This window comes from Lissotriton vulgaris, chromosome 11 (genome assembly GCF_964263255.1).
Source record: "Lissotriton vulgaris chromosome 11, aLisVul1.2, whole genome shotgun sequence".
Taxonomy (NCBI): Eukaryota; Metazoa; Chordata; class Amphibia; order Caudata; family Salamandridae; genus Lissotriton; species Lissotriton vulgaris.
Genome location: NC_141699.1, coordinates 839,278,940 through 839,295,618, shown reverse-complemented (window position 1 = coordinate 839,295,618; position 16,679 = coordinate 839,278,940).

Genomic DNA, 16,679 nt, shown 5'->3' with positions numbered 1-16,679 from the left:
TTTCAGGGGATCAAGGGCCAATCTGGAGCAACAAGACCAGCAGTGAAAATCTGTAGGTCCGTTGTCACAGAGGCCACTAACCAACGGGCAAGTGACCAGACAGACGCGTCAAGCAGGAAAATGCAAAAGGGCCCCACGCAGCATTCGGTGAGTGTGGAGAGGTGATCTTCGGTGATCTTCGGTGCAAAAGCTGCTTGGGGCTGGGGCTTCTCAATCCCCAATGCACAGCTTCGAGGGTGCCTCAGGAGCTGCAAGGAAAGCACTTTGCTGGCTTTCCAAGATGGCCGGTCCCACGTCTCACGTGGCCTCCACGGGTCTCAGCTTTGCTGGGACTGTGGATCGGGCTGTTGGATGTCTGGAAGTCAAGTTCTTGTTGGTCTCTGTCGTTCGAGTTCCGGCGGGAGCAACAACAAAGAAAACATTTGAGCGCTGATGGTACCTGCTTGTGCAGGGTGGTCACTCCTTGACCCAGTCTTCTACGTCGAGTAGGATGTCGAAGGGTCCAGAGTTATGTTTCAAAGATTCAGTCAGGATTATCTAAAGTCTATGGACACAGCTCCTACTTTTATTCCAAATCAAGGGGCTGGATTACCTGCTAGGTCCCTACTATGGGTGGGACCCAGGAAGGTGGTGGTTAGACCCCTTTCCCTTTGTCCAGTTTCGTGCCAGAGCTGGGGCTGGAGTGCCCCAGCACCGGTTTGAACTGGGCTTTGCCTGGGACACCTTGTGCGCCCCAGGCAGTGTCTAGTTTCATTCAGCCCTCCCTGCCCCAATCCACTATCTCCTGTCTGGGGTGGCCTCCCCTGCCGGAGTTTCGGTCAGCAGCAGGAGGCCAGACTTGTGTCTGTGTCAGCAGCATCCATTTTGTGATGCTGAGGCTCTGGTTAGTTTTAACCGCGTTTAAGGAAAGTAACATGTCTTCTCCCTCTAGGGAGGGTGGAATGCTACCCCCGTCACCAGGACTGGTGAGGGGGTAGTATTCCAAAGTGTATGACACCTTACACGACATGTTTTGATAAAGCCAAACCAAAGATAGCATCTAACCGCAAGGATTACAATGCACTTAAGAGTATATGGTATGGCAATATCCCAGAACAGCTATAAGGACATGGTTCCGAAAGCTGCAGACAGGCTCAGCTCATGCTAGAGCACAATCTCATGTAAAACCAAGCACTCTGCCTCCAGGATTGTTAAGGCCTGCCATAGGAGTGACTTATAGGTGTATATGTGTCCAGATATAGGTTTAGACATAGGTATACTATATCTAAGCAAGGGGTGATTACACGACCTTGCCCCAGCTGAGTGATCAGCCAGTTTTGTCAGTTTGGATGGCCAGCCAGGGGTGGCAAAATATATGCTGCAGCCCCTGGTAGGTCTTGGATGCACCTATGCCCTGGGTACCTATAGTACACTCTACAGGGGCTCATAGGATGACCCAATATCCAATTAGTTATGTACCTAGGGTACATGGAGTCCATTTTAAAGAGAGAGCAGATAGCCTGGGGCCCTGATTAGCAGGATCCCAGGCCAACTAAGTCGAAAACCAGCTAAACACTAGGAAAAAAATCTGGGATAACCATAGTCAGGTATCCACCTTCCTACAACCTCCAAGTTGAAAAATCGTAACTATCATAACAAAGTGGTTAGACACGCCAACAAAAGAGCCCTCAATACACCACGCAGTGTTCTGCTTGAAAAAAACATAAGGAACAGAGATGACTGCATTCCGATAGTGATGACATTTGACCCCCTGGCAACAAAAATTAGACAGTCGATACGAAAGCATTGGTCGCTCTTATCAAATAACGATTTCCTTATGCCACCTCCTAGGTTTGCGTTTAGGAGAGCAAGCAATTTGAACGACAAACTTGTACACACTCGTGAACCCATGGATAGAGCACTGAGTACCACCACTATCCCTAATGGGCACTATCCATGTGGTTCATGTTCTGTTTGTCCAATCACAAAGAAGAGCAGGAGCGTGACACTGGCCTCAGGCAAGGAGTGGTTCTTGAATCATTTCAGCAACTGTAATAACACACATGTGGTGTACCGACTGTTATGCCAGTGTGGTTTGCAATATATAGGGCTCACGACGCGCAAAATCAAGGTCAGAGTGCAAGAACACTTGAGCACGATAAGAGCAGGTAAACTCACGACCAAGCTAGTGCAGCACTGTTTCAATGAAAAACATAGTTTCACTTGGACTGTCTTAGAAAAAGTCAAGACAACAACACAGAATATGGAGACCCTGTTGCATAAAAAGGAAGCATGTTGGATCTATGGAGAGAAAAGAGATCAGATTGGCCTGAATAAGATTATAGAGTGGAATAGAATCAAGCTGTCGGTACTGTTGGTCCATACGGTCTGCTCTTTGGTGTCCACTGGGGCCCCAGTGGACGTATTTGCTGTTTGTTGTAGGAGGCGCTGCGGTGCATTTGAGTGTAATTTTCAGTGCATTAGCAGCCTGAGCCTCCTGTGATGGTATCGCTATCCTTACCATATCATTAAAACTCTTTCCATAGGCACATTGTGACAATTGATTTGGTGTCACTTTTTAGAGTAGAAAAAGGGGTGGTGATGAACAGAGTGTCTGAATTAAGCAGACCACTCTTACCCAGTCCAAAGATCAGGGCTTGATCCATCACGTTATTTATCTCACTGCACCATCCCAGCTCAGAACCTGGCTGTATGCAAATCAGTCTGTCCCTGGCCCAGTGCATCATGGGAACAGGGCAGACTAAACTACCAAGCCAATTCTTCACCAGAAAGGAGACAAGCTACCGGGGACCGGTTTCTGGCATTTCAGCCGCCTTCGGCCCGGCTTGCTTGAATCCTGATGGTGCAGTGAGAAAGGGACTCATGTTTGAGTATACCCTGCCACACCTATAGTGGCCAAAAACGATTCAGAAAAGGGGGTGGTGATGAACAGAGTGTCTGAATTAAGCAGACCACTCTTACCCAGTCCAAAGATCAGTGCTTGATCCATCACCGTTATTTATCTCACTGCACCATCCAGCTCAGAACCTGGCTATATGCAAATCAGTCTGTCCCTGGCCCAGTGCATCATGGGAACAGGGCAGACTAAACTACCAAGCCAATTCTGCACCAGAAAGGAGACAAGCTACGGGGACCGGTTTCTGGCATTTCAGCCGTCTTCGGCCCGGCTTGCTTGAATCCTGATGGTGCAGTGAGAAAGGGACTCATGTCTGAGTATACCCTGCCACACCTATAGTGGCCAAAAACGATTCAGAAAAGGGGGTGGTGAATGTGATGAACAGAGTGTCTGAATTAAGCAGACCACTCTTACCCAGTCCAAAGATTAGGGCTTGATCCATCACCGTTATTTATCTCACTGCACCATCCCAGCTCAGAACCTGGCTATATGCAAATCAGTCTGTCCCTGGCCCAGTGTATCATGGGAACAGGGCAGACTAAACTACCAAGTCAATTCTTCACCAGAAAGGAGACAAGCTACCGGGGACCGGTTTCTGGCATTTCAGCCGTCTTCGGCCCGGCTTGCTTGAATCCTGATGGTGCAGTGAGAAAGGGACTCATGTCTGAGTATACCCTGCCACACCTATAATGGCCAAAAACGATTCAGAAAAGGGGGTGGTGATGAACAGAGTGTCTGAATTAAGCAGACCACTCTTACCCAGTCCAAAGATCAGGGCTTGATCCATCACCGTTATTTATCTCACTGCACCATCCCAGCTCAGAACCTGGCTATATGCAAATCAGTCTGTCCCTGGCCCAGTGCATCATGGGAACAGGGCAGACTAAACTACCAAGCCAATTCTTCACCAGAAAGGAGACAAGCTACCGGGGACCGGTTTCTGGCATTTCAGCCGTCTTCGGCTCGGCTTGCTTGAATCCTGATGGTGCAGTGAGAAAGGGGCTCATGTCTGAGTATACCCTGCCACACCTATAGTGGCCAAAAACGATTCAGAAAAGGGGGTGGTGATGAACAGAGTGTCTGATTTAAGCAGACCACTCTTACCCAGTCCAAAGATCAGGGCTTGATCCATCACCGTTATTTATCTCACTGCACCATCCCAGCTCAGAACCTGGCTATATGCAAATCAGTCTGTCCCTGGCCCAGTGTATCATGGGAACAGGGCAGACTAAACTACCAAGTCAATTCTTCACCAGAAAGGAGACAAGCTACCGGGGACCGGTTTCTGGCATTTCAGCCGTCTTCGGCCCGGCTTGCTTGAATCCTGATGGTGCAGTGAGAAAGGGACTCATGTCTGAGTATACCCTGCCACACCTATAGTGGCCAAAAACGATTCAGAAAAGGGGGTGGTGATGAACAGAGTGTCTGAATTAAGCAGACCACTCTTACCCAGTCCAAAGATCAGGGCTTGATCCATCACCGTTATTTATCTCACTGCACCATCCCAGCTCAGAACCTGGCTATATGCAAATCAGTCTGTCCCTGGCCCTGTGCATCATGGGAACAGGGCAGACTAAACTACCAAGCCAATTCTTCACCAGAAAGGAGACAAGCTACCGGGGACCGGTTTCTGGCATTTCAGCCGTCTTCTGCCCGGCTTGCTTGAATCCTGATGGTGCAGTGAGAAAGGGACTCATGTCTGAGTATACCCTGCCACACCTATAGTGGCCAAAAACGATTCAGAAAAGGGGGTGGTGATGAACAGAGTGTCTGAATTAAGCAGACCACTCTTACCCAGTCCAAAGATCAGGGCTTGATCCATCACCGTTATTTATCTCACTGCACCATCCCAGCTCAGAACCTGGCTATATGCAAATCAGTCTGTCCCTGGCCCAGTGCATAATGGGAACAGGGCAGACTAAACTACCAAGCCAATTCTTCACCAGAAAGGAGACAAGCTACCGGGGACCGGTTTCTGGAATTTCAGCCGTCTTCGGCCCGGCTTGCTTGAATCCTGATGGTGCAGTGAGAAAGGGACTCATGTCTGAGTATACCCTGCCACACCTATAGTGGCCAAAAACGATTCAGAATAGGGGGTGGTGATGAACAGAGTGTCTGAATTAAGCAGACTATTCTTACCCAGTCCAAAGATCAGGGCTTGATCCATCACCATTATTTATCTCACTGCACCATCCCAGCTCAGAACCTGGCTATATGTAAATCAGTCTGTCCCTGGCCCAGTGCATCATGGGAACAGGGCAGACTAAACTACCGAGCCAATTCTTCACCAGAAAGGAGACAAGCTACCGGGGACCGGTTTCTGGCATTTCAGCAGTCTTCGGCCCGGCTTGCTTGAATCCTGATGGTGCAGTGAGAAAGGGACTCATGTCTGAGTATACCCTGCCACACCTATAGTGGCCAAAAACGATTCAGAAAAGGGGGTGGTGACGAACAGAGTGTCTGAATTAAGCAGACCACTCTTACCCAGTCCAAAGATCAGGGCTTGATCCATCACCGTTATTTATCTCACTGCACCATCCCAGCTCAGAACCTGGCTATATGCAAATCAGTCTGTCCCTGGCCCAGTTCATCATGGGAACAGGGCAGACTAAACTACCAAGCCAATTCTTCACCAGAAAGGAGACAAGCTACCGGGGACCGGTTTCTGGCATTTCAGCCGTCTTCGGCCCGGCTTGCTTGAATCCTGATGGTGCAGTGAGAAAGGGACTCATGTCTGAGTATACCCTGCCACACCTATAGTGGCCAAAAACGATTCAGAAAAGGGGGTGGTGATGAACAGAGTGTCTGAATTAAGCAGACCACTCTTACCCAGTCCAAATATCAGGGCTTGATCCATCACCGTTATTTATCTCACTGCACCATCCCAGCTCAGAACCTGGCTATATGCAAATCAGTCTGTCCCTGGCCCAGTGCATCATGGGAACAGGGCAGACTAAACTACCAAGCCAATTCATCACCAGAAAGGAGACAAGCTACCCGGGACCGGTTTCTGGCATTTCAGCCGTCTTCGGCCCGGCTTGCTTGAATCCTGATGGTGCAGTGAGAAAGGGACTCATGTCTGAGTATACCCTGCCACACCTATAGTGGCCAAAAACGATTCAGAAAAGGGGGTGGTGATGAACAGAGTGTCTGAATTAAGCAGACCACTCTTACCCAGTCCAAAGATCAGGGCTTGATCCATCACCGTTATTTATCTCACTGCACCATCCCAGCTCAGAACCTGGCTTTATGCAAATCAGTCTGTTCCTGGCCCAGTGCATCATGGGAACAGGGCAGACTAAACTACCAAGCCAATTCTTCACCAGAAAGGAGACAAGCTACCGGGGACCGGTTTCTGGCATTTCAGCCGTCTTCGGCCCGGCTTGCTTGAATCCTGATGGTGCAGTGAGAAAGGGACTCATGTCTGAGTATACCCTGCCACACCTATAGTTTCCAAAAACGATTCAGAAAAAGGGGTGGTGATGAACAGAGTGTCTGAATTAAGCAGACCACTCTTACCCAGTCCAAAGATTAGGGCTTGATCCATCACCGTTATTTATCTCACTGCACCATCCCAGCTCAGAACCTGGCTATATGCAAATCAGTCTGTCCCTGGCCCAGTGTATCATGGGAACAGGGCAGACTAAACTACCAAGTCAATTCTTCACCAGAAAGGAGACAAGCTACCGGGGACCGGTTTCTGGCATTTCAGCCGTCTTCGGCCCGGCTTGCTTGAATCCTGATGGTGCAGTGAGAAAGGGACTCATGTCTGAGTATACCCTGCCACACCTATAATGGCCAAAAACGATTCAGAAAAGGGGGTGGTGATGAACAGAGTGTCTGAATTAAGCAGACCACTCTTACCCAGTCCAAAGATCAGGGCTTGATCCATCACCGTTATTTATCTCACTGCACCATCCCAGCTCAGAACCTGGCTATATGCAAATCAGTCTGTCCCTGGCCCAGTGCATCATGGGAAGAGGGCAGACTAAACTACCAAGCCAATTCTTCACCAGAAAGGAGACAAGCTACCGGGGACCGGTTTCTGGCATTTCAGCCGTCTTCGGCCCGGCTTGCTTGAATCCTGATGGTGCAGTGAGAAAGGGACTCATGTCTGAGTATACCCTGCCACACCTATAGTGGCCAAAAACGATTCAGAATAGGGGGTGGTGATGAACAGAGTGTCTGAATTAAGCAGACTATTCTTACCCAGTCCAAAGATCAGGGCTTGATCCATCACCATTATTTATCTCACTGCACCATCCCAGCTCAGAACCTGGCTATATGTAAATCAGTCTGTCCCTGGCCCAGTGCATCATGGGAACAGGGCAGACTAAACTACCGAGCCAATTCTTCACCAGAAAGGAGACAAGCTACCGGGGACCGGTTTCTGGCATTTCAGCTGTCTTCGGCCCGGCTTGCTTGAATCCTGATGGTGCAGTGAGAAAGGGACTCATGTCTGAGTATACCCTGCCACACCTATAGTGGCCAAAAACGATTCAGAAAAGGGGGTGGTGACGAACAGAGTGTCTGAATTAAGCAGACCACTCTTACCCAGTCCAAAGATCAGGGCTTGATCCATCACCGTTATTTATCTCACTGCACCATCCCAGCTCAGAACCTGGCTATATGCAAATCAGTCTGTCCCTGGCCCAGTGCATCATGGGAACAGGGCAGACTAAACTACCAAGCCAATTCATCACCAGAAAGGAGACAAGCTACCGGGGACCGGTTTCTGGCATTTCAGCCGTCTTCGGCCCGGCTTGCTTGAATCCTGATGGTGCAGTGAGAAAGGGACTCATGTCTGAGTATACCCTGCCACACCTATAGTGGCCAAAAACGATTCAGAAAAGGGGGTGGTGATGAACAGAGTGTCTGAATTAAGCAGACCACTCTTACCCAGTCCAAAGATCAGGGCTTGATCCATCACCGTTATTTATCTCACTGCACCATCCCAGCTCATAACCTGGCTTTATGCAAATCAGTCTGTTCCTGGCCCAGTGCATCATGGGAACAGGGCAGACTAAACTACCAAGCCAATTCTTCACCAGAAAGGAGACAAGCTACCGGGGACCGGTTTCTGGCATTTCAGCCGTCTTCGGCCCGGCTTGCTTGAATCCTGATGGTGCAGTGAGAAAGGGACTCATGTCTGAGTATACCCTGCCACACCTATAGTTTCCAAAAACGATTCAGAAAAGGGGGTGGTGATGAACAGAGTGTCTGAATTAAGCAGGCCACTCTTACCCAGTCCAAATATCAGGGCTTGATCCATCACCGTTATTTATCTCACTGCACCATCCCAGCTCAGAACCTGGCTATATGCAAATCAGTCTGTCCCTGGCCCAGTGCATCATGGGAACAGGGCAGACTAAACTACAAAGCCAATTCATCACCAGAAAGGAGACAAGCTACCGGGGACCGGTTTCTGGCATTTCAGCCGTCTTCGGCCCGGCTTGCTTGAATCCTGATGGTGCAGTGAGAAAGGGACTCATGTCTGAGTATACCCTGCCACACCTATAGTGGCCAAAAACGATTCAGAAAAGGGGGTGGTGATGAACAGAGTGTCTGAATTAAGCAGACCACTCTTACCCAGTCCAAAGATCAGGGCTTGATCCATCACCGTTATTTATCTCACTGCACCATCCCAGCTCAGAACCTGGCTATATGCAAATCAGTCTGTTCCTGGCCCAGTGCATCATGGGAACAGGGCAGACTAAACTACCAAGCCAATTCTTCACCAGAAAGGAGACAAGCTACCGGGGACCGGTTTCTGTCATTTCAGCCGACTTCGGCCAGGCTTGCTTGAATCCTGATGGTGCAGTGAGAAAGGGACTCATGTCTGAGTATACCCTGCCACACCTATAGTGGCCAAAAACGATTCAGAAAAGGGGGTGGCAATGAACAGAGTGTCTGAATTAAGCAGACCACTCTTACCCAGTCCAAAGATCAGGGCTTGATCCATCACCGTTATTTATCTCACTGCACCATCCCAGCTCAGAACCTGGCTATATGCAAATCAGTCTGTCCCTGGCCCAGTGCATCATGGAAACAGGGCAGACTAAACTACCAAGCCAATTCTTCACCAGAAAGGAGACAAGCTACCGGGGACCGGTTTCTGGCATTTCAGCCGTCTTCGGCCCGGCTTGCTTGAATCCTGATGGTGCAGTGAGAAAGGGACTCATGTCTGAGTATACCCTGCCACACCTATAGTGGCCAAAAACGATTCAGAAAAGGGGGTGGTGATGAACAGAGTGTCTGAATTAAGCAGACCACTCTTACCCAGTCCAAAGATCAGGGCTTGATCCATCACCGTTATTTATCTCACTGCACCATCCCAGCTCAGAACCTGGCTATATGCAAATCAGTCTGTCCCTGGCCCAGTGCATCATGGGAACAGGGCAGACTAAACTACCAAGCCAATTCTTCACCAGAAAGGAGACAAGCTACCGGGGACCGGTTTCTGGCATTTCAGCCGTCTTCGGCCCGGCTTGCTTGAATCCTGATGGTGCAGTGAGAAAGGGACTCATGTCTGAGTATACCCTGCCACACCTATAGTGGCCAAAAACGATTCAGAAAAGGGGGTGGTGATGAACAGAGTGTCTGAATTAAGCAGAACATTCTTACCCAGTCCAAAGATCAGGGCTTGATCCATCACCGTTATTTATCTCACGGCACCATCCCAGCTCAGAACCTGGCTATATGCAAATCACTCTGTCCCTGGCCCAGTGCATCATGGGAACAGGGCAGACTAAACTACCAAGCCAATTCTTCACCAGAAAGGAGACAAGCTACCGGGGACCGGTTTCTGGCATTTCAGCCGTCTTCGGCCCGGCTTGCTTGAATCCTGATGGTGCAGTGAGAAAGGGACTAATGTCTGAGTATACCCTGCCACACATATAGTGGCCAAAAACGATTCAGAAAAGGGGGTGGTGATGAACAGAGTGTCTGAATTAAGCAGAACATTCTTACCCAGTCCAAAGATCAGGGCTTGATCCATCACCGTTATTTATCTCACTGCACCATCCCAGCTCAGAACCTGGCTATATGCAAATCAGTCTGTCCCTGGCCCAGTGCATCATGGGAACAGGGCAGACTAAACTACCAAGCCAATTCTTCACCAGAAAGGAGACAAGCTACCGGGGACCGGTTTCTGGCATTTCAGCCGTCTTCGGCCCGGCTTGCTTGAATCCTGATGGTGCAGTGAGAAAGGGACTCATGTCTGAGTATACCCTGCCACACCTATAGTGGCCAAAAATGATTCAGAAAAGGGGGTGGTGATGAACAGAGTGTCTGATTTAAGCAGACCACTCTTACCCAGTCCAAAGATCAGGGCTTGATCCATCACCGTTATTTATCTCACTGCACCATCCCAGCTCAGAACCTGGCTATATGCAAATCAGTCTGTCCCTGGCCCAGTGCATCATGGGAACAGGGCAGACTAAACTACCAAGCCAATTCTTCACCAGAAAGGAGACAAGCTACCGGGGACCGGTTTCTGGCATTTCAGCCGTCTTCGGCCCGGCAGGCTTGAATCCTGATGGTGCAGTGAGAAAGGGACTCATGTCTGAGTATACCCTGCCACACCTATAGTGGCCAAAAACGATTCAGAAAAGGGGGTAGTGATGAACTGAGTGTCTGAATTTAGCAGACCACTCTTACCCAGTCCAAAGATCAGGGCTTGATCCATCACCGTTATTTATCTCACTGCACCATTCTAGCTCAGAACCTGGCTATATGCAAATCAGTCTGTCCCTGGCCAAGTGCATCATGGGAACAGGGCAGACTAAACTACCAAGCCAATTCTTCACTAGAAAGGAGACAAGCTACCGGGGACCGGTTTCTGGCATTTCAGCCGTCTTCGGCCCGGCTTGCTTGAATCCTGATGGTGCAGTGAGAAAGGGACTCATGTCTGAGTATACAGTGCCACACCTATAGTGGCCAAAAACGATTCAGAAAAGGGGGTGGTGATGAACAGAGTGTCTTAATTAAGCAGACCACTCTTACCCAGTCCAAAGATCAGGGCTTGATCCATCACCGTTATTTATCTTACTGCTCCATCCCAGCTCAGAGCCTGGCTATATGCAAATCAGTCTGTCCCTGGCCCAGTGCATCATGGGAACAGGGCAGACTAAACTACCAAGCCAATTCTTCACCAGAAAGGAGACAAGCTACCGGGGACCGGTTTCTGGCATTTCAGCCATCTTCGGCCCGGCTTGCTTGAATCCTGATGGTGCAGTGAGAAAGGGACTCATGTCTGAGTATACCCTGCCACACCTATAGTGGCCAAAAACGATTCAGAAAAGGGGGTGGTGATGAACAGAGTGTCTGAATTAAGCAGACCACTCTTACCCAGTCCAAAGATCAGGGCTTGATCCATCACCGTTATTTATCTCACTGCACCATCCCAGCTCAGAACCTGGCTATATGCAAATCAGTCTGTCCCTGGCCCAGTGCATCATGGGAAGAGGGCAGACTAAACTACCAAGCCAATTCTTCACCAGAAAGGAGACAAGCTACCGGGGACCGGTTTCTGGCATTTCAGCCGTCTTCGGCCCGGCTTGCTTGAATCCTGATGGTGCAGTGAGAAAGGGACTCATGTCTGAGTATACCCTGCCACACCTATAGTGGCCAAAAACGATTCAGAAAAGGGGGTGGTGATGAACAGAGTGTCTGAATTAAGCAGTCCACTCTTACCCAGTCCAAAGATCAGGGCTTGATCCATCACCGTTATTTTTCTCACTGCACCATCCCAGCTCAGAACCTGGCTATATGCAAATCAGTCTGTCCCTGGCCCAGTGCATCATGGGAACAGGGCAGACTAAACTACCAAGCCAATTCTTCACCAGAAAGGAGACAAGCTACCGGGGACCGGTTTCTGACATTTCAGCCGTCTTCGGCCCGGCTTGCTTGAATCCTGATGGTGCAGTGAGAAAGGGACTCATGTCTGAGTATACCCTGCCACACCTATAGTGGCCAAAAACGATTCAGAAAAGGGTGTGGTGATGAACAGAGTGTCTGAATTAAGCAGACCACTCTTACCCAGTCCAAAGATCAGGGCTTGATCCATCACCGTTATTTATCTCACTGCACCATCCCAGCTCAGAACCTGGCTATATGCAAATCAGTCTGTCCCTGGCCCAGTGCAGCATGGGAACAGGGCAGACTAAACTACCAAGCCAATTCTTCACCAGAAAGGAGACAAGCTACCGGGGACCGGTTTCTGGCATTTCAGCCGTCTTCGGCCCGGCTTGCTTGAATCCTGATGGTGCAGTGAGAAAGGGACTCATGTCTGAGTATACCCTGCCACACCTATAGTGGCCAAAAACGATTCAGAAAAGGGGTGGTGATGAACAGAGTGTCTGAATTAAGCAGACCACTTTTACCCAGTCCAAAGATCAGGGCTTGATCCATCACCGTTATTTATCTCACTGCACCATCCCAGCTCAGAACCTGGCTATATGCAAATCAGTCTGTCCCTGGCCCAGTGCATCATGGGAACAGGGCAGACTAAACTACCAAGCCAATTCTTCACCAGAAAGGAGACAAGCTACCGGGGACCGGTTTCTGGCATTTCAGCCGTCTTCGGCCCGGCTTGCTTGAATCCTGATGGTGCAGTGAGAAAGGGACTCATGTCTGAGTATACCCTGCCACACCTATAGTGGCCAAAAACGATTCAGAAAAGGGGGTGGCGATGAACAGAGTGTCTGAATTAAGCAGACTATTCTTGCCCAGTACAAAGATCAGGGCTTGATCCATCACCGTTATTTATCTCACTGCACCATCCCAGCTCAGAACCTGGCTATATGCAAATCAGTCTGTCCCTGGCCCAGTGCATCATGGGAACAGGGCAGACTAAACTACCAAGCCAATTCTTCACCAGAAAGGAGACAAGCTACCGGGGACCGGTTTCTGGCATTTCAGCCGTCTTCGGCCCGGCTTGCTTGAATCCTGATGGTGCAGTGAGAAAGGGACTCATGTCTGAGTATACCCTGCCACACCTATAGTGGCCAAAAACGATTCAGAAAAGGGGGTGGTGATGAACAGAGTGTCTGAATTAAGCAGAACATTCTTACCCAGTCCAAAGATCAGGGCTTGATCCATCACCGTTATTTATCTCACTGCACCATCCCAGCTCAGAACCTGGCTATATGCAAATCAGTCTGTCCCTGGCCCAGTGCATCATGGGAACAGGGCAGACTAAACTACCAAGCCAATTCTTCACCAGAAAGGAGACAAGCTACCGGGGACCGGTTTCTGGCATTTCAGCCGTCTTCGGCCCGGCTTGCTTGAATCCTGATGGTGCAGTGAGAAAGGGACTCATGTCTGAGTATACCCTGCCACACCTATAGTGGCCAAAAACGATTCAGAAAAGGGGGTGGTGATGAACAGAGTGTCTGATTTAAGCAGACCACTCTTACCCAGTCCAAAGATCAGGGCTTGATCCATCACCGTTATTTATCTCACTGCACCATCCCAGCTCAGAACCTGGCTATATGCAAATCAGTCTGTCCCTGGCCCAGTGCATCATGGGAACAGGGCAGACTAAATTACCAAGCCAATTCTTCACCAGAAAGGAGACAAGCTACCGGGGACCGGTTTCTGGCATTTCAGCCGTCTTCGGCCCGGCAGGCTTGAATCCTGATGGTGCAGTGAGAAAGGGACTCATGTCTGAGTATACCCTGCCACACCTATAGTGGCCAAAAACGATTCAGAAAAGGGGGTAGTGATGAACTGAGTGTCTGAATTTAGCAGACCACTCTTACCCAGTCCAAAGATCAGGGCTTGATCCATCACCGTTATTTATCTCACTGCACCATCCCAGCTCAGAACCTGGCTATATGCAAATCAGTCTGTCCCTGGCCAAGTGCATCATGGGAACAGGGCAGACTAAACTACCAAGCCAATTCTTCACTAGAAAGGAGACAAGCTACCGGGGACCGGTTTCTGGCATTTCAGCCGTCTTCGGCCCGGCTTGCTTGAATCCTGATGGTGCAGTGAGAAAGGGACTCATGTCTGAGTATACAGTGCCACACCTATAGTGGCCAAAAACGATTCAGAAAAGGGGGTGGTGATGAACAGAGTGTCTGAATTAAGCAGACCACTCTTACCCAGTCCAAAGATCAGGGCTTGATCCATCACCGTTATTTATCTTACTGCTCCATCCCAGCTCAGAGCCTGGCTATATGCAAATCAGTCTGTCCCTGGCCCAGTGCATCATGGGAACAGGGCAGACTAAACTACCAAGCCAATTCTTCACCAGAAAGGAGACAAGCTACCGGGGACCGGTTTCTGGCATTTCAGCCATCTTCGGCCCGGCTTGCTTGAATCCTGATGGTGCAGTGAGAAAGGGACTCATGTCTGAGTATACCCTGCCACACCTATAGTGGCCAAAAACGATTCAGAAAAGGGGGTGGTGATGAACAGAGTGTCTGAATTAAGCAGACCACTCTTACCCAGTCCAAAGATCAGGGCTTGATCCATCACCGTTATTTATCTCACTGCACCATCCCAGCTCAGAACCTGGCTATATGCAAATCAGTCTGTCCCTGGCCCAGTGCATCATGGGAAGAGGGCAGACTAAACTACCAAGCCAATTCTTCACCAGAAAGGAGACAAGCTACCGGGGACCGGTTTCTGGCATTTCAGCCGTCTTCGGCCCGGCTTGCTTGAATCCTGATGGTGCAGTGAGAAAGGGACTCATGTCTGAGTATACCCTGCCACACCTATAGTGGCCAAAAACGATTCAGAAAAGGGGGTGGTGATGAACAGAGTGTCTGAATTAAGCAGTCCACTCTTACCCAGTCCAAAGATCAGGGCTTGATCCATCACCGTTATTTTTCTCACTGCACCATCCCAGCTCAGAACCTGGCTATATGCAAATCAGTCTGTCCCTGGCCCAGTGCATCATGGGAACAGGGCAGACTAAACTACCAAGCCAATTCTTCACCAGAAAGGAGACAAGCTACCGGGGACCGGTTTCTGACATTTCAGCCGTCTTCGGCCCGGGTTGCTTGAATCCTGATGGTGCAGTGAGAAAGGGACTCATGTCTGAGTATACCCTGCCACACCTATAGTGGCCAAAAACGATTCAGAAAAGGGTGTGGTGATGAACAGAGTGTCTGAATTAAGCAGACCACTCTTACCCAGTCCAAAGATCAGGGCTTGATCCATCACCGTTATTTATCTCACTGCACCATCCCAGCTCAGAACCTGGCTATATGCAAATCAGTCTGTCCCTGGCCCTGTGCATCATGGGAACAGGGCAGACTAAACTACCAAGCCAATTCTTCACCAGAAAGGAGACAAGCTACCGGGGACCGGTTTCTGGCATTTCAGCCGTCTTCGGCCCGGCTTGCTTGAATCCTGATGGTGCAGTGAGAAAGGGACTCATGTCTGAGTATACCCTGCCACACCTATAGTGGCCAAAAACGATTCAGAAAAGGGGTGGTGATGAACAGAGTGTCTGAATTAAGCAGACCACTTTTACCCAGTCCAAAGATCAGGGCTTGATCCATCACCGTTATTTATCTCACTGCACCATCCCAGCTCAGAACCTGGCTATATGCAAATCAGTCTGTCCCTGGCCCAGTGCAGCATGGGAACAGGGCAGACTAAACTACCAAGCCAATTCTTCACCAGAAAGGAGACAAGCTACCGGGGACCGGTTTCTGGCATTTCAGCCGTCTTCGGCCCGGCTTGCTTCAATCCTGATGGTGCAGTGAGAAAGGGACTCATGTCTGAGTATACCCTGCCACACCTATAGTGGCCAAAAACGATTCAGAAAAGGGGGTGGTGATGAACAGAGTGTCTGAATTAAGCAGACCACTCTTACCCAGTCCAAAGATCAGGGCTTGATCCATCACCGTTATTTATCTCACTGCACCATCCCAGCTCAGAACCTGGCGATATGCAAATCAGTCTGTCCCTGGCCCAGTGCATCATGGGAACAGGGCAGACTAAACTACCAAGCCAATTCTTCACCAGAAAGGAGACAAGCTACCGGGGACCGGTTTCTGGCATTTCAGCCGTCTTCGGCCCGCTTGCTTGAATCCTGATGGTGCAGTGAGAAAGGGACTCATGTCTGAGTATACCCTGCCACACCTATAGTGGCCAAAAACGATTCAGAAAAGGGGGTGGCGATGAACAGAGTGTCTGAATTAAGCAGACTATTCTTGCCCAGTCCAAAGATCAGGGCTTGATCCATCACCGTTATTTATCTCACTGCACCATCCCAGCTCAGAACCTGGCTATATGCAAATCAGTCTGTCCCTGGCCCAGTGCATCATGGGAACAGGGCAGACTAAACTACCAAGCCAATTCTTCACCAGAAAGGAGACAAGCTACCGGGGACCGGTTTCTGGCATTTCAGCCGTCTTCGGCCCGGCTTGCTTGAATCCTGATGGTGCAGTGAGAAAGGGACTCATGTCTGAGTATACCCTGCCACACCTATAGTGGCCAAAAACGATTCAGAAAAGGGGGTGGTGATGAACAGAGTGTCTGAATTAAGCAGAACATTCTTACCCAGTCCAAAGATCAGGGCTTGATCCATCACCGTTATTTATCTCACTGCACCATCCCAGCTCAGAACCTGGCTATATGCAAATCAGTCTGTCCCTGGCCCAGTGCATCATGGAAACAGGGCAGACTAAACTACCAAGCCAATTCTTCACCAGAAAGGAGACAAGCTACCGGGGACCGGTTTCTGGCATTTCAGCCGTCTTCGGCCCGGCTTGCTTGAATCCTGATGGTGCAGTGAGAAAGGGACTCATGTCTGAGTATACCC